General features: G+C 39.4%; 2 long non-coding RNA genes and 7 other non-coding genes across 9 annotated transcripts, besides 2 other annotated features; 5 read left to right on the top strand and 4 right to left on the bottom strand.

Annotated features, from left to right (window-relative positions):
- The first annotated feature begins 82 nt into the window (after positions 1–82).
- On the top strand, positions 83–155 carry tRNA:Lys-TTT-2-4 (transfer RNA:Lysine-TTT 2-4). Its single transcript has one exon. It is a non-coding gene; the product is annotated as a tRNA-Lys (tRNA).
- Positions 156–319: 164 nt separating this feature from the next.
- Positions 320–618, bottom strand: 7SLRNA:CR32864 (Signal recognition particle 7SL RNA CR32864). Its single transcript, NR_001992.2, has one exon.
- A 246-nt stretch (positions 619–864) lies between these two features.
- Positions 865–1,026: a mobile genetic element.
- A 230-nt stretch (positions 1,027–1,256) lies between these two features.
- On the bottom strand, positions 1,257–1,329 carry tRNA:Lys-TTT-2-3 (transfer RNA:Lysine-TTT 2-3). The gene has a single exon. It is a non-coding gene; the product is annotated as a tRNA-Lys (tRNA).
- Positions 1,330–1,977: 648 nt separating this feature from the next.
- Positions 1,978–2,050, top strand: tRNA:Lys-TTT-2-2 (transfer RNA:Lysine-TTT 2-2). The gene has a single exon. It is a non-coding gene; the product is annotated as a tRNA-Lys (tRNA).
- A 230-nt stretch (positions 2,051–2,280) lies between these two features.
- Positions 2,281–2,442: a mobile genetic element.
- Positions 2,443–2,688: 246 nt separating this feature from the next.
- Positions 2,689–2,987, top strand: 7SLRNA:CR42652 (Signal recognition particle 7SL RNA CR42652). Its single transcript, NR_037753.2, has one exon.
- A 164-nt stretch (positions 2,988–3,151) lies between these two features.
- On the bottom strand, positions 3,152–3,224 carry tRNA:Lys-TTT-2-1 (transfer RNA:Lysine-TTT 2-1). The gene has a single exon. It is a non-coding gene; the product is annotated as a tRNA-Lys (tRNA).
- Positions 3,225–6,738: 3,514 nt separating this feature from the next.
- lncRNA:CR42651 (long non-coding RNA::CR42651) lies at positions 6,739–14,322 on the top strand. The gene is made up of 2 exons (NR_073987.2): positions 6,739–7,094; positions 12,603–14,322. It is a non-coding gene; the product is annotated as a long non-coding RNA::CR42651 (long non-coding RNA).
- lncRNA:CR45915 (long non-coding RNA:CR45915) lies at positions 11,872–12,299 on the bottom strand. The gene has a single exon (NR_133338.1). It is a non-coding gene; the product is annotated as a long non-coding RNA:CR45915 (long non-coding RNA).
- Positions 13,536–13,612, top strand: mir-10 (mir-10 stem loop). The gene has a single exon (NR_048336.1). It is a non-coding gene; the product is annotated as a mir-10 precursor RNA (primary transcript).
- Positions 14,323–18,022: the final 3,700 nt, after the last annotated feature.

The following is an 18,022-nucleotide window of genomic DNA, read 5'->3' as shown; positions in this document are numbered from 1 at the left end:
ACATTTGTGTTCTTTATTTTACGACCATAGATCTTAACCTGTAGTCTTATTAGTAATGTTATTTGGCGAATGACGTTCACATGCCCGGATAGCTCAGTCGGTAGAGCATTGGACTTTTAATCCAAGGGTCCAGGGTTCAAGTCCCTGTTCGGGCGGCAATCTTTTTGCCTTTTTTGGAAGTGTCGATTCGAAAGGCAATAACGAAATTATAAATTGATTTTTTATTTAAGATTTAATAATTAAAAAAAAATAGCCCAATTCATTTGCTATAGGCAAAAAGAATAGAAAGAAAAATGCAAATTATGTTTTCGGCATCAAAAAAGATTGTGGTCCAACCATATCGGTTGGGCTGATAACGGCAGTCCACTCCGGTACGCTATCCCACTACTGCCTACCACGGGAACTCTTGGCTGCTGGTTTTCACCCCTGGCCCGGTTCATCCCTCCTTAGCCAACCTGAATGCCACGGACTCCTCCATGGCACCCATATTGATGGCAAGCTTAGTGCGGACGTTCCGTCAACATGAGCTGGTCCGCTACGCAGTAGATCCCAGCCTCAGGCCATCCCACAATCAGACCTCACAGAAGCGTGATTACAGAAGCTGCCAACCTTCCAGTCGAAAGTCGTTCGTCTAAAACTCAGCCACACGCCTCCGACTTCTATTCGGTTTGGGGGGAACTGCTTTATCGGCGCACCACTCCATCGACACGAAGCAGTCTCGGCGACCGCGTTGCCAACTGCCGTTGATAGAAGCATTTGCCCAAAGGAAAATACCTACTGGCCGAAATGTTCGGTTCACTCTTTGTGATGACTATTGTAGCTCCTATTTTGATGTACGGGTGTCAAATCAACTGGGCGTTACACTGATGAAATAAGCCAGCACTCAACTCGCTACCATACAAGGCACCATAGGAATCGGCTGCACATATGCCGTGTACAGTACTCGCCCACCAATGAGGGATAATAGGAGGAAACCGAGGGTCCTCATTCTTTGATCTTCGAGGGTCAGTACACACTGACATTTATACAACGTGTTATCTGTCATTGTCCCTTTTTGTTACTTTTGTAATTCATATTTTTAGATACAGCTAACTTTATTCTAACACAAAGGGGAAGTTAGAATTATTATTATAAATTAGAATATCGAAAATAAAGATTAAAAATCTGTGCTTTGCTGGAAGTTAATTGATTATTATTTCTATCTTGTTAACAAAATAAAAAAAAATGTATTACATTTTTAAAATAAAAAAGCGGATCGCCCGAACAGGGACTTGAACCCTGGACCCTTGGATTAAAAGTCCAATGCTCTACCGACTGAGCTATCCGGGCCTTGCAAAAGGCACCGGCGAATTGCTCTGGTATCTATAGGGAAGTACAAGCGAAAAATTTAAATAGGATCCTTATCCAAAGAACGAACTCTTCACTTTCACAAGTATTGCCGGTTTTCCATGAATATCGAGTATCCCTTTTCTCTGTTATCCTATAGCAAATAAATTATGGCTATTTATTTTTGTTTATTGCTTAAATCGTTATAAGTAAAATGGCTTTGTAATAGATAATGATATAAAATAGCTTTTATAATGATTTAAGCAATATAAAAATAAAATGAATTTGTAAATGATAATGATATAAAATGGCTTTTATAATGATTTAAGCAATATAAATATAAAATGGCTTTGTAAATGATAATGATATAAAATGACTTTTATAATGATTTAAGCAATATAAATATAAAATGGCTTTGTAAATGATAATGATATAAAATGACTTGTATAATGATTTGAGCAATATAAATATAATAAATAGTCGTAATTTATTTGCTATAGGATAACAGAGAAAAGGGATACTCGATATTCATGGAAAACCGGCAATACTTGTGAAAGTGAAGAGTTCGTTCTTTGGATAAGGATCCTACTTAAATTTTTCGCTTGTACTTCCCTATAGATACCAGAGCAATTCGCCGGTGCCTTTTGCAAGGCCCGGATAGCTCAGTCGGTAGAGCATTGGACTTTTAATCCAAGGGTCCAGGGTTCAAGTCCCTGTTCGGGCGATCCGCTTTTTTATTTTAAAAATGTAATACATTTTTTTTTATTTTGTTAACAAGATAGAAATAATAATCAATTAACTTCCAGCAAAGCACAGATTTTTAATCTTTATTTTCGATATTCTAATTTATAATAATAATTCTAACTTCCCCTTTGTGTTAGAATAAAGTTAGCTGTATCTAAAAATATGAATTACAAAAGTAACAAAAAGGGACAATGACAGATAACACGTTGTATAAATGTCAGTGTGTACTGACCCTCGAAGATCAAAGAATGAGGACCCTCGGTTTCCTCCTATTATCCCTCATTGGTGGGCGAGTACTGTACACGGCATATGTGCAGCCGATTCCTATGGTGCCTTGTATGGTAGCGAGTTGAGTGCTGGCTTATTTCATCAGTGTAACGCCCAGTTGATTTGACACCCGTACATCAAAATAGGAGCTACAATAGTCATCACAAAGAGTGAACCGAACATTTCGGCCAGTAGGTATTTTCCTTTGGGCAAATGCTTCTATCAACGGCAGTTGGCAACGCGGTCGCCGAGACTGCTTCGTGTCGATGGAGTGGTGCGCCGATAAAGCAGTTCCCCCCAAACCGAATAGAAGTCGGAGGCGTGTGGCTGAGTTTTAGACGAACGACTTTCGACTGGAAGGTTGGCAGCTTCTGTAATCACGCTTCTGTGAGGTCTGATTGTGGGATGGCCTGAGGCTGGGATCTACTGCGTAGCGGACCAGCTCATGTTGACGGAACGTCCGCACTAAGCTTGCCATCAATATGGGTGCCATGGAGGAGTCCGTGGCATTCAGGTTGGCTAAGGAGGGATGAACCGGGCCAGGGGTGAAAACCAGCAGCCAAGAGTTCCCGTGGTAGGCAGTAGTGGGATAGCGTACCGGAGTGGACTGCCGTTATCAGCCCAACCGATATGGTTGGACCACAATCTTTTTTGATGCCGAAAACATAATTTGCATTTTTCTTTCTATTCTTTTTGCCTATAGCAAATGAACTGGGCTATTTTTTTTTAATTATTAAATCTTAAATAAAAAATCAATTTATAATTTCGTTATTGCCTTTCGAATCGACACTTCCAAAAAAGGCAAAAAGATTGCCGCCCGAACAGGGACTTGAACCCTGGACCCTTGGATTAAAAGTCCAATGCTCTACCGACTGAGCTATCCGGGCATTCAGACGGATGGCGTCAGAATACGTTTAAAGGTAATCGGCAAGTATTGTTCTTGCAATCGTGCGAATTATAGTTTTTAATTTTTCATATGTTCAATTCTGTTGTCCGCTTTCATTATTTATTTTTTATTATGTTAAATTTGATTAATCAATTATTATAAGGACCCTGATGTAAATATGTATGTATTTCCCTCCTTTAATAACATTAATGCTTTTAGTTACCATTTCTTAGTTAATGAGTTTGCCGGTAATGTTCTCCCTCAATATGATAAAAATACAAAACTATCAGAAAGAATTCCCCTTGGGACTGTAGAATCACCTGTTATAACAATGAATCTGCAATTAAAACAAAGAAGGTATTACGAAAACATAGTTACAAGAAAATAAATACTTTTCATTAAATATATTATAAAAAGTTTTAAAATGCTTAAAATAGAAACCGTGCGGCGAAAGTTTTGTGTACTGCTTTAAACTGGTTTGCACTGCTTTGCACAAAACGTGTACTTTCTATCTCTTCGGCTTAAATGGAACATTTTCAAATATTGCACGCTCTGCGCTTGAATAGCTTAGTTGGTAAAGCGTTGGATTCTTAAATCATTGGTACACGGTTCAAGTTCATGCTCAGATGAACTTATATGTTGTTTTTTATGTACATATGTACTTCTTTGCTCGGTAAAATATGAGACTTAAAATAAAATCACATTTTTGGCAATAGTTTCAGTAAATGTTCTGTCCTAGTTAGTCGTGCATAGCGTAAAACGAAACTCGTAACTCGTAGAGAAATCGTACAGTGGTCAGAGCAACATCTAATTGAACCCTCAGGAAATTAGCACCTTTTATTTGTGTTACCATTTACTGTCGACATCGTGGATATACCCAAATTGTGCGACTAACATCGTTGCCTCTGCACTCGGTATCTATAGACACTGCCATATCTTGTACTCCACGGATGTGTGACTGAGAGTTTTTTTAAGAGATTGTGTGAGAGTCCGATGTTTGCTAAACTCCGGCGACAAAACGGAGAGCCCGGGTTTTTATTGTTGGAACTCTTAAAGGTACAGAGAAAAAAACGCACTAGCTTTCCCGAAGTTAACATATGTACATATGTATGTATCTTATGTATACACATATCACAACGCATTTAGATGGATTACTTGTCAAATTAAATGATTTACATATATAAGGCGCACGTGGTAATCAAGCGTTAATTTATTTTTTCTCTCTGCGATTGGATACGCTCAAGAATTTTTGACACACTTTCCTGCCCCGACGAAGACAATGGAGACGGGTGCATATAATATGTACCAATACCGATACCAAATCGTGGCCGCTCTGGTCGATTTAGCAACGGACTTGGATGGATGCTGGCTGTTTGTTACCGCCTGCCAAGTGAACTAGAAAACGAATGCGTTTAATTAGCATTCATTACGACGAATCATCAAATTGCCCCACCGCTCACGATGCAACAATAAAAGCAGGGACGAAAGGCCCGAGAGGAGAAAACGTTTGGTGTACATGCTAATCTACAAAATAAACGCAAATATTTAGATGATAAACCAAAGTCAAGAAATGTTTTCAAAACTGTTCCATGACGTTGGGTGATGTGCCAGGGAGAAATTCCATCAAGGCTGCGACCATTAGCAACCATTTACCATTTACCTGTTGTTGGGCCGGAGGTTCGGGCCATTTCAGGTAGCCATTGCCTAAAAAAGAAAATCCGAAGGGAAATATGGGTCATAAATTAAAAATGGCAAACAAGAATGGGACAATGGCTTTTCCTCGTTAGAGTCGCAGAACAGCTTCGTTTCCCTTTTCATATTTTTCTCTGCCGTTTATGACAGATTCTGAAAAAAACAAATGGCGAAAGTAAAAAATGCATCGGTATTTTTTGATTGCGTCTGCCTAATGCTGGTACAAACATTCCTTATGAGTGAAAAGGTAATTGTAAATTTAAGAGCAGTAAAGTGTTTAGTAGTTTTCTTTTTAATGAAAAAAACATGAAAAGTGTATAGTTAATGATAGAAAGAATATGTCAAATAATATACTTTTGGTCAATTTCGGGATTTGAGATTGCTTTAAAATGATTTGGTATTTTTATTATTCCAAATTCTAGACTAACCCTAATCTTTATTGGCCAAATAAATCCAAATCAAAATCAAAGACCTCCTTCCATTTAAAAGAAGCTAATTGAAATGTTTGTTATATCGGCTTTCATTGACGAAGTTGGCAAATGACTGGATTTAATGTAGTCCCCTTCGATGGCTAACTGTAATTATCAGTGCAACAAATTTGAATTTAACGAGCGCATCAACACCCGACTCCGCCCACAACTGTAATCCCTTCCCCGGTGAATGGGGGCTTGCAGGACCTCTCAAGGACCTCAAGTCTCCCTAGCGAGGATTTTCCTCCGCAAAGCGACGGGCTGATTAATGAGGCTTTAAATATCCCACTTTGATTTCATTCTGAAAACACGCGGAGCTTTCTCATCGCCGCTCCTTCGACGAAGAAGTTTCATTGACTCTCAGCGCGTTGGAGAGTACGAAAGGGAGCAGGGGAGTCCTGCAGGGATACAGATATGTGTATATACATACATGTGTAAGGAGAGCTACGCTGGCCTCGTAAATCGCCGAGTAAACTGAGGACCTCCTCCGCACACACACACAAATCTATTGGGCAACGGAGAACTCTGGAAATAGAGTCCCTGGAAAACTTAGAACAGGAGATGCCACACTTACTGAAGCAGTCGAAAAAAAACTAGAAACTGGTTTACGTAAAACATGGGTGCTGCGATGGGGTTGACATCTTATGATATTTACATATATTGTTTCTTATGAATGATTTTTTGTATATGTACCTACTGCAAACATTAAAAAATATTTTTATTTAATTTAACGTAGCGCCCATTGAACTTAAACTTATTAAAAGCAGCTAATAATTAGACTCTAAGCTAAAAAATATTTAACAGCTTGGCACAAATTCGTATCAGCAATAATAATATAATAGCTTTATAATGCTTTTGGTAAAAGTATACATTTGGAACAGGGAAGACATAATTTCAAAGTCCCAAAGGACTTAAAAAAAAAACTAATACATTTACTCAAATTTGGTATATAGAATAAGTTAACATATTTTTATTATCTAACTAGCCTCAGCTACTAAACGGCTGAACCCAAATAGTGTGGTGGAAATTTATCAATCTTTAATGATATATACATATTACTATACTTTTTTGTAGAAGAAATAGATTCATTTTTCTTCAAGTGTGGTCGCGCGGCTCTCTTCTGCAGCCTGGTTCTCTCGTGGTTGCTCCAAACAACGTTCGTTCCCCGATTCTCTCCCTGGAGTTACGTACTTGGGCCACGCACAACCCAGATCCAGACCCAGATTCAGATCCCGACGAAGGGCGGGAAGGTGGAAGCGGGAGAGCGGGCATTATGGCTGTTGGCAAAAACACCGCTTACCGCTCGGCGGACGTCGACTGCGCTGAAATGGTGAGCTGAGCTCACTTCAGTTTCAGTTTGAAATTTGACGCCGAGCGCGGCGGAACGTAGAGCGTTCCGCTCACAGACCAAACAAGAAAATGCGGCCATCGCCCGCCGCTGCTTCTGCTGGCGTCGCAGCAGCAATGCGGCCATTATCCTGCAAGAGGCTGCGACCTGATCCCTGGGCCATCCGATTAATAACTCGGCGAGAAAAAAAAAAAACGAAAAAAGAACTGGTAATGCAGTGCAGAAACACTCCAGAAACTCGGTGCAAAAGTGTTGAGAATACAGACAAGAAATACCGTCGCATCAATAAATTAATTACCAACCCAGCGCAACTTGTATTAAAGCGGATTTAATTCAGAACTGCAAAGCACATTCCAACCAGGTATGTTCCGAAACTTTACGTTTAAACAACTATAAATTTTCTAAAACAAAAAGCTGAGCAAAAGTCACCGTGCCACTACGCATGTGCACTAAAAGGGGCTGAGTGGGTGGTTTGGGGAGGTGGGTTGGTGGTTGTGTAGGTGGGTAGCTGGATGGCCATAGTCAATTGCCATTTCCAAAGCCTGCGCCTGTCCTCGTTCTGACTCGTCGTCGCCTCCGCGTAAGTATGTCTGTGTGGGCTCCGGTTCGAGAGTGTGGTGGTGTCGCGAGCGCCCGGAAATGTGCTCCTTTCATCCACTTTTCATTTGCGCAGAGCACACAACGAAAAGTGACCTAACCTCTCACCCCTGCAATCCCAAAAGTCGGACGCAGAAGGAACGAAAAAAAAAACAACGAAACTGAATTTCAACCTCGTTGTCGCGCTATCAGCAGCAACAACAACCCTCTGGCAAAGCGGCCCAACCCCCTCTCCATTCTCCCACTTCTCACTTCCAACTTCTCGCTTAGCAATTTCAATTTCCCCGCTCCTGGTGCACTACACTTGTCCCGCCATTCAGTGCATGGGTTAAGTAGTATACCGAAATATTAGTGGCTGTGCCCAAGAAGCGGCGACAGCTGCTGCAGGCCACCCACCCACCGTGTTCCCACAGTGGAATCGGTACTGGCGGCCAAGACGACGATTATCGGGTCCAGATACGTCGAGTGGCAAAGTGTTAAGCCGCGGGATGGGAGCGGGATGGGGGTGCGGATGAGGCTGATGGCGATGAGGATGGCAATGGCGATGGTGACCCAACCCCAAGATTTCTGCGGCGGCTGCATTTAATGCGAGTGCGTACATAGCGAGTTGCAATACATTAAATGCACCGAGAGAAAATGCAAGCTTGATAATATTTCAAAGTCCTAATTGGGTATATATACTGCACATACGTGCACTAATCCACGAAATTTTTTAAGCAATTTAAGTATTTAGTTTTAAAACGATGTTAAAGTTAAGTAAGCAACGTGATTTCTGCTATTTAAAGCAAATTTAGCTCTATAGTCCAAATATTTATAGGTAACTGAGACACAGCTGCTTATTAAATGTTTAGAAATACATGATCTACTGTAAAATGTATATGGGCAACGCTAACAATGTGGGTTCTTCGAAAACGATACTTTTAAATACTGTTTTGTTTACTGATTGCGTATACGTCACCGCCTTTCCATTGGGCTTTGTTTAGCGCTGAAACTTACCAATTTTCCTGCCCAATAAAGCTCAGTGTATTGACTTCTCACTGTGGATAATACAGATGACCAAACATTTGTTTTCCATGTGGATGCATATAACATAACCTTTACATAGAGCTGCTGTGCAAATTTTCAGTGGGGCTGCGCGTAAGGTGCGTGCCATTCGATTTCTGGTCGGCCAGGGATGCGCAGCAATATGGCACTGCTTTCGCTCAAAAAGCCTCTCTTTTCCTTTTTTAGGAGAAAGCGGCTGCACTCAAACCCAAATAGTTTTATAGACCGTTTTCCGTTTTACCAATTGTTTCTTTGCTCATTTAGTATGCAAATGGTTCGAACTAAAACCGGCTACTGACTAATAAGCAAATGAGCAGGTGACGGCTAACCAAACTCGCTAGGTCACAGGCTTTATAGGAAAGGCACAACAAATAAGAGTTTATGGCTATTTTATGCATTCGCTGACGTTGGCTATTGAAACCATGGACCGCGGGCCATTGGTTTTTTTTTTTTGACAAATTCGGAGAGCTGTTCGTCTCAAAGTGATATCTTTATGAAGGCGCTGTGCCAACAAGTTCGTTTGCTTTCTGGTTGGGCTTTGACCTGAATCTGAATCATAAATTTGCCTGGCCTGTTGTATAATTATTCGGATTGTCCACATGGCCTACAAAATGCATGCAATGTTGTCTCAAATTCCTCTGGGCAATTAAATCTTTTACAACGGAGCTAAGCTGGGAAATGTTTGGTGAGAGGGAGTGCCCGAGATTAGATATGAATTTTGAAAAGTTTGCATAGGAAATGTGCTTATAAATATGAAAGAGCTAAGGAAAGTGTTAAGCATTTTCAGATTCAAATCTGTTGACTGTTAACGACGAGAAGTGTCTTCCACTATTCTGGGTCATTGGGTCAACAAATAATTGAGGCCATGTTGCATAAGTCAAAAGTGCAAGTAGGCAAGCGAATACATAAAGAAGAAGCTTTAATATACTGCCTAATTTGTAAGCTTTAGTATTGTATTTAAGTTAAAATTTCGTTACGCAGTAACCAATTTGTAAAATCCCCCAAAAACCAGTAGTGGGGTTAGATTCCAACTTTTAAATTAATGATTCCCATCCGGGTACTCTGTTAGTATTTAAAAGTTAGCTCCAACGTCAGAACAAGCCACTGTTAGCGTTCCAAATTAGTCAACCATTTTGGAAACCCCAAAAAAACCCCCTGACAAAAACATTCACCCCAAAGTTGACCTTGCCACATGCTGTTATTTTTTTATGCGCATATTCCCTTATCGAGTTTTGTGATATTAACATACCCTTAGTATCCCATATCAAACAACCCAATCAACCCCATGACTACTTAGAACCAAAAGGAGCTGGGCTGGGAACTTCTTCCACCTAAATTGGGGTAACTGCAGTATGACATATTTATTGGAATTTCATGCAAATTTTCAAACAATCAGCCAGTAGTCGAGGGGAATTCAGCTGGCCTGGAAACTTGCACTTCCGGAAGTGCACAGTGACGAAAACTTGACGGTAATTGCACCAAAGCTATACAAATATTTTGCGTTATTAGACAAAAGCAACGATCTATCGAGAGAAGTTCGAATAATTGTGATTATATTATATTATATACACTTTATAGCCCTCTGTTCCACATAACAAACGTACTCCGCCACCTAGTAGCGCATTTCTGTTGCCCGCGCATTTTCATTAGGCCCACTAAAAGATAAATTAAGACACCAAGAATAAATAAAGTGCACAAAGAGAAGAAAACAACAAGAGTTGCGAGAGGAAGAAGCGTATTTTTGTAAACAACAAACAGACACCGACAAAATCGGGATAGAATAAAACGGACACGCAGACCGGTATGCGAGCCCCATACGATGCATATGGGGTAGAGATGCCGATACCTACCTATACAGATTCGGATACAGATGTACAAATACAAAATGCCGCAAGCCTGGGCAGGTTCAAAATAAATGCAAAAAAATCGCGGGCCGCGAACTGTTTTCGGAATTTCTTTCTTAGTTCTCTTTTAGCATTTCTACCTGCCTCTCGATATTCGCGGCGAATGGCAGGAAGGTGAAGCAGAAATAATAATATTATTCAGTAAACTGAAACAACCTTGGCCTCCGAAGCTCCGCTCTCGATGCATACAACTCAACATGGCAGAGTGCACAGTGGGCCAACGCTGATTGAATAGTGACGTGCAAGCACAATGAACAGTGACACTTGGCACCGAACTGACCAAGGTAAATGATCTGCTACCTTTCCCCTCACCACACCCCGCCAAAAGACGGCGACTTTGATTTATGTGCGAAGTTGTCTTCATGTGCTAAGAGTAACATTGCAAAAATGTAGCCAGTCATTGCCCCTTTGTGCCGCCGTAACTGTTGCTGGAGGGTCGATGGTTTATGGGTCTGGTCAGGGAATATGTTAGCAGATGGTGAGGGGGGAAAGACTGAAGAAAATGACCTAGGTCCTGGGCCGCGGTTAGCTCTCAGGCGGATAATCAAACATTTTAAATGATTCGAAATGCAAGTGAAAGAATGAAAATGGTTTAGAGAGTATTCTTTCAAAGGACTAATTCCGCTCATTGAACCAGTAATAGGAGCATCTTGTTTACCTAATTTTTTTCGGTGCACATTCTTTACTCGCCTTTTCTGCACTTTTCGCGGTACTTCCGGAGGGGATTGCTCTGGGGTTTCTCTTTGTATCTTCCCAGTGTTATTCCATCTTACAGCCGAATATATCCGCTGAGGAGCTACATACTGTCATGCAAGGAGAACCAATTGATTGAGTGATTCATGTGGCTTACAGAACTGAGTTATTAGGTTAGTCAATAGTAATTAATGGACTTCCAAAGTATGCGGTGCGATTGAAAATCGTTGCGGTGTATCTATCAGCGCGCTCAAATAGCAAAGGAATTTCCTAAGACTGCCGAATTTATATCTGACTAGCTCGTACATCATACTTATCGATACAGATAGGGCGGAGTTATCGGAGAAATACTTTGTAAATTAATTAATCAATATGTTTAGCTAACAATGAAAAGGCGATTTGTCGAATTAAACAAGAGAGGCATTACTTACGTTTATTGTGAGTGTGGAGCGCGTCAAGAAAGCCAAACTGTAAAGTTGGGCTCTTCAGACTTTTAGATCAGTTTGCTTGGAATAAAAAACGAAATAATCATATATTGATAAAAAATAACATGGAACTATTCTAATGCTCAATTTGATACCTATCAAGACTGAATTTTTAGTTAGCTGTACATATATAAGCAGTTTGAATTGAATTTCATATTAACTTGCAACCGCTCACTAGGCAAAAACGCAAATTTTCTATTTTAAAAACAAAAAGGGGTGACACATATGTATAAAAATATAACTTTACAACATCCGAGTAGTATAAGTGCATTTACTATCATTAGCATCTCGGCATGACTGTACACAAAGGCTGTGAATTGTCGGTTTGGATAACTACACGCCTCCAACTGAAAAATCCTTCGCTCGCTTGGGTGCAAAAAATTAACGACAGATATATTATTTCCATAATATATTTAATGTTCGATATTTGCACTGCATTAGCGAGTTTTGGGAGGCCGTCGTGAAGATGTATTTCCTGACGATTTCGCGTTAACTTTTGCTTCTGGCCACGTGAAATCAATTAGCATTTCTGATTCGTGGGTGCTGTTGGGCTGGGGTGATGTAATATATTTTGCGGACTTCGATTTGGCAAGACGGCGATAATTTGGCAAAGGTGCTGAAAAGTGGAGCACTTCGCAGCGAGCTTCAGCTGGATGATCACAGAGGCAAGCGCGACTGTGTCCCAGCTGCCTTTTGGCTGCCTGGTCCTTCACCCTTATATTACTCTTTATTTGCTTCCAAAGTCCTTGCTACCCCTTGTGTGTGTACACATTGGAGAGCCCTTTCTCTCGTTCGCTCTCTCTATCTCTCTCTCTCTCTCTCTCGCTCTCTGAGAGGCAGGGGGAAAAATAAAATCCCGAGCAGCCATGTTGAGGCTGCAAAAAGGACAACAGGGGCTGCAGACAAAGAGGCACCGCAGGCAGACAGAAAGAGAGGGAGCACTAGAGGGTGTGCAAAGTCAAGCGATTCGTCCTCCTTCCTTTGTTTACGCAAGATTTGTTGCCATTACGGTCCTAATCCGGGGATTTCTGGGGTAACCGTAACCAGCCGGCCCCGAAAGGTTTTTGACTTTGCCAGCTTAGTACTGCCGCTTAGTGCTAATGAATCCTGCTAAAAAGTCATTAATTAATTGAAATTTGATTACAGGACACACGAACTACAACGTCGGAGCATCTGCCGGAGCGCCGTCCTCCTCCTCCCCTGGCCATTACTCAGCAGTCTTAGCAGGGCTTAGTGCTGAATCATCGCCCACGTCGTTACCGATTCACCAATTGTCCGATTTGGAGCAGGAACAAGAAGGCTTAAAGAAGTGGCGCCGAGTGCTGGGAACCTCGACTGGCGACAGCGATCCAGGTCGGGAGCTTAGCAAGGCGACTCACTGATTGATTTCAGTGCAAACAGAAGACTTCGCAGCTAGCACCTCGCCCATGGGCAGATCTATCATTCATTAAATGAGTGTCGTGTCTATCCAATTTCCAGGCCTGGCACCCATTTTATCGACGTGAAGAAAGTGCTGTAATCCGCCGGCAATCAATTAGATACAAGCGCTCTAAGCACTCCCGAAGACATCGCGCCGTATCTTATCTTATCGCCGCTTCTTCCGATAAGGTCTGGCATTACCTTTCCGCACTACGTATTTCGGACTGCCTCCTAATCTTGAGTCCCTCGGTGAGGTCTTGGCTTCAGTTGGTTTCCAGCGGCGAGGGCGAAGACAACGCGGAGCTGGCTTCTCCGGCGAAAGGCTTCCGTGACTTTCCGGACAGGAACCCCGACTCGAACACGGAGACCCCGCGAATGCCTCGATTTAATTGGCAGTCCACGGCGGGCTTTGTAATCACATTTATGGGTCATTCCATAATTTCGAAAGGACTAGAGGAAACTGCTAGCCACAGCCGCATCACGTGTGGCACGATAAATATAATTTACCCGAGGCGCATGTAATTGCGGCGCTGCCTAAATTACCCCGCCTTGAACACACACATTGTATATGTTTATTAACATTTTCACTTTTTTTTTTTGCAGCCGCGATTGCCTAGCGGACTTCATTTCGCCCCAGCGACTGTTCCTCATCAGTTTGCTCCACGTCTACCCTGTAGATCCGAATTTGTTTTATACTAGCTTTAAGGACAAATTCGGTTCTAGAGAGGTTTGTGTGGTTCAATATCCATCGAAAAAGTGTTGCTGATGGCAAGCGGAAAAGTGATTTTATAAATAAGTTTTAAGGTCAGAAATGCTGATGTCAACAAATTCGTGCATATGTATTACTCTCTTGATAAGATTGGGTTCATTTGTTTAATTAAATTATTCAGCATTCGCAAGAAATTAGAAAGTACAAATCGGGAGAATCCATAAATTAGGTCACTGATTCTCCCTCATATAGGAGCTGAAATTTTAATCATTAATAGAGAAGGTAATAAAATTGTTATACCTTTTTTGGGATGACTCATTTCAATCAAATAGTAACAATTACTGTTGCCAACTAACACATTCTTAGTGCTTACCATAAAATCAATGATAATAAATTGCTGTCTTGACACAATTTTGTTTGGCTTACATTTATAGATAAGAACACGATGTATTAAAGTTTCACTTTTCAATGCCAGTGATTCAATGGCGAACGAATTTTAAAAAAAATTATCAGTTATGCTTTAATATCATAATAATGAACTCAATGAATGATCAAAAATAGTTAAGCCTCAGATTTTAATGTCTTTATTTTTGAATAAGCAAAAATACATGTACTTATGCTGGGAAATAAAACAAACGCAGTCAATTGCTGATATGATATGTTGTAATCTATTTTAGTGATGATGAAGATGAATATGTGTGACTTCTTTTGAATGAATAAAGACATATTTTATCACTTAAAAATAAAATATGTTTGTATTTTAAAATTTCTTAACCAAGGAAATCTATGATTTAATAATTGTCATATAAAAAAGCTTAATACGTCTGACGTACTTCAAATGTTTTATGCAGACATTAAACTACCATACCTTTTATTAAAATTATCATCAAACAAAAAAAAAAAACACTGTGCAATGTGCTGACACCAAGAATATTCACATCCTTCAATTGAATTAAGCACTTTTCAAATTTCTTCTTACCGGACATGGGACACTTCGTTGTTATTGCTGAATTCTTTGGGTTTCATTTATATTCCTGCCGACTTCAATTTATTCGATGTGCTGCATGAAATTTACATTCTGACAATTTTGCATACAAATTGCCATTACAATTTCGCAAATGGGTGTGGGGTGGTTCTTCGCTATTTGACTGTATGTGTGTGGAGTATCTGTGTCTGCGCCTCAACAAGGCATTTGGGTCAAGTCAATTGTGTGGCGTCGATTTCTGGTCGTGTTCGTAAGGGGGGATTGTCAAAGTTTGCAGTTCGGCTAAAATGTCCATGCACTTTGCCCAATTTGCATAGAACGCCACTTGAAAAACATCCTTTGGCCATTATGCCTGGATACCTTTTCGTTACCGGCATCAGTTCAGAAGTTTAGTCTGGGTAAGCAGGACACATACAGTAGCGAAAGAAAATGGAACACATTCAATGAATATAGCAATAATTTGTTATCTTTTGGCAAGCTTTAGCGAAATCTATTTAGATATTAATAACAGCAGTAACAGCAACCGTCAACTATGACGTTTTGCTGACATATACACACAAGATCTTAACTTATTTGTAAATATTATAAAATATTAGTATTAGTAAAGTATATTTTTTTGCTGCCCGATTTGCACCCACAGATGCATATGGTATACATGGCATTCCTTTTTATATCATTTAGGGATGGTCTATAAGCTTTTGCCATTACGAAAATGTGACGAGTAAATTCAATACAGATGGTGCAAATCATTTCTTGGGCGAAGAAGTTTAACATTCACGCAAATGATCGGAAGAACTTGGGACTCCTAATTAATTTATAGAAACTTGTTATTAAAGAATAATCTATATTTTAGTGTTTTTGATTATTCTCTGCGAGTTGACTGTAAAAATGATACGAGTTCAAGCTTTTTTAATTTAAGTAAGTGTAAGCCATTTAGCTTAACCAGATATGTACGTATAAATGTACATATTTCTGAATAATGTACCATTATGACTACCAGTAGGTGACTAAGTCTCAAAATGGGACCTTGATTTTGACCGAAAAACTACAGACACTATCTTATACTGATACTTAGATCGATGATAATCATACACGCAATTTACTATACGTTATCAAAACAGACAAAGGAACATGCAGATATTCTTAATAAATTAATTAATTAAACATTAAAAGTAAATTGTTGTATGTTTTCTTTTAACGAAAAGATCGCCGGAAAAAGTTACATTTATTCAAAATAAAATGCTCTTCTGATTAAAAGGTGGTTCATAGAACATGCAGTTAAACGTGATCCATATAACAATCAGTTACAAAATAACACTTTTTCGGTAGCAGAATTTTTTTTTTCGAGCCTCCCGTTTCAAAAATGGTTTTCTGTAATTATTAAAAACCAGGTAACAATCTTAGCTACACAAGCATTTTAGTAAATTTCGAATTTAATATTAGTAAATGCTTAACGGTTATACGCTTTTATAAATGTACCTATGACCGCTGGACTTTGTCCTGCCAAACTACACTGTAAATAAATTTAAAACTTATAACGTTAAATTGTACGTTACTGTTAAAAAGCAAGCAGTGCTCACTTCTTCGTTTCCTGTACCTAATTTTGAAAATATCGAACTTTTGTGTCAGTCGCTAGTTTTTATCAGGGGTTGTTTTTCTAGGGATGTTGAGCCCTGTTATTCTGATTTCCAAATTGTAAAATTGTGCAGGGTTGTGTATTAGCTAAGTTGTAAAATTTTCTGATACATTCTACATTTTACAATCAAGTTCGAAAACAAAGCGAATATGTCGGACCGCACGAGTTCGAATGATTGTAAGCAAACTCGAAAATGTCATTATGCAGTCGAACGAAATTAATATTTAATTATTGACCACAATGTAAATAAACAGTGAGGCCTTAACCTGTTCTCTCAGTATATTAAAATATGATTTATACAAAATAACGAATATTATCCTGTAAGCTATCAAGCTAAAACAACTGTTGGGATCATTAAATATTGTGTATGAGTTCGTAAAGTAAAAATATTTCACTGCTCAAATAAAAATACAAGAAACGTCAAGTCTTGCAAAATGAAATAAAATATATAAGAATCTGTTAGGAATAACATGGTTTCAAGTGTGTGCGTGTGGATCTATGTATCTCTTTTTTGGTTGAGCCTGAGACAGTGCACGTCAACGAAATAATCAGGAAAAGACATAAAAAATAACATCGTGGCAAAGAACTAAGCGAGCGGCTGAAATGACATTGACGGCTATGTGAACGGAATAAAATTTCATCAAAAATGCCACTGTCACAGACACACTTACTCCGCAACGAGGGTAAGAATTGCAAATGGTTGGAATTGCTACTTCATCTGGGTCCTTTTTGGTTTCCGTTCAAGGGGAACTTTCACTCCGGCGCCGGGGTGGTAAGAAATCAGAGGGTGAGGGTGGCTGACGAGCGAGTGAGTGTGGATGTGGCCGATGAGGGTGAGAGCACACATCATATATGGGGATTTACGGACCCTTCAGGTCTTCTCCAGCTGCCATAGTCTTGTCAAGGGGCTGTCAGTAGCAAAAACAATGCTTTCAGAAGGCAGCCATGATAGGTACACAGTAAAAGAAATCGCTCCAAAACAGAAATGGTATCTGCAACATTAGCTTTTAAATTGTACTCTCTTTTAACTACTGTCTTACAACTAATACAAAGAGCTTAAGTGTAAAAATAAAAAAGAAACATTACGATCAGGTTTTACATTAAGATTAGCATCTTACCTACAGTTAAATTCTGAATATTCTCTCTTCAGATTAGCATCATTCATAAATTGTAGTGTGCGAAACGGAGATAGAACATATACAAAAAGAAAGTTTAGTTTTGTAAAAAGGTGTTGACAATTGTTTCGCTGGCTAAGTCTTGTAAGTTCGAAGGGAATTATTTAAAAAATGTGTCTTTCGTTTCGAGTATTTTTCTTTCAACGCGAATGAAAATCTAGAAACAGAACGAAAGAAAAAGTCTGAAATAAAATAAAAAGAAGAGCGTGCTGCTGCATTGTGCAGTTTGATTAATGATCAAATGTCAATTACCGCAGATACTTTTGCTTCTCGGCATTAAAAAAAAACTCGCAAAAACAAATAAAATAAGTTTCAGAATGTTTGCTATAGGTATTTGAATTTGCGAATAACAAAAAAAAAAATAAAATTTGCTTTAAAAATATATATACATATATGCATTCATAATATTTGGTTGTATTTGCTTTATCAACATTTCTTGTTAACACAATTGACTATTATGCTCATTAGTTTGTAAGCTTATATTCCTAATTTCACTATTATTTCTCAATTTTCATTATAGCCGTAGCGCTAAGGTTTTTAGCTGCACAACATTCTTAACTTTTGACTTTTGGCAGCGGTAGTCAAGGAATATTTTACCTTTGGGATAATCCAGTCTCATCCTCTTTCATCCAGGATTATCCC

The sequence above is a fragment of the Drosophila melanogaster genome, chromosome 3R (genome assembly GCF_000001215.4).
Source record: "Drosophila melanogaster chromosome 3R".
Classification (NCBI taxonomy): Eukaryota; Metazoa; Arthropoda; class Insecta; order Diptera; family Drosophilidae; genus Drosophila; species Drosophila melanogaster.
Note: the sequence above shows the minus strand (reverse complement) of the source record. Positions and strands in the feature narration are given on the sequence as shown.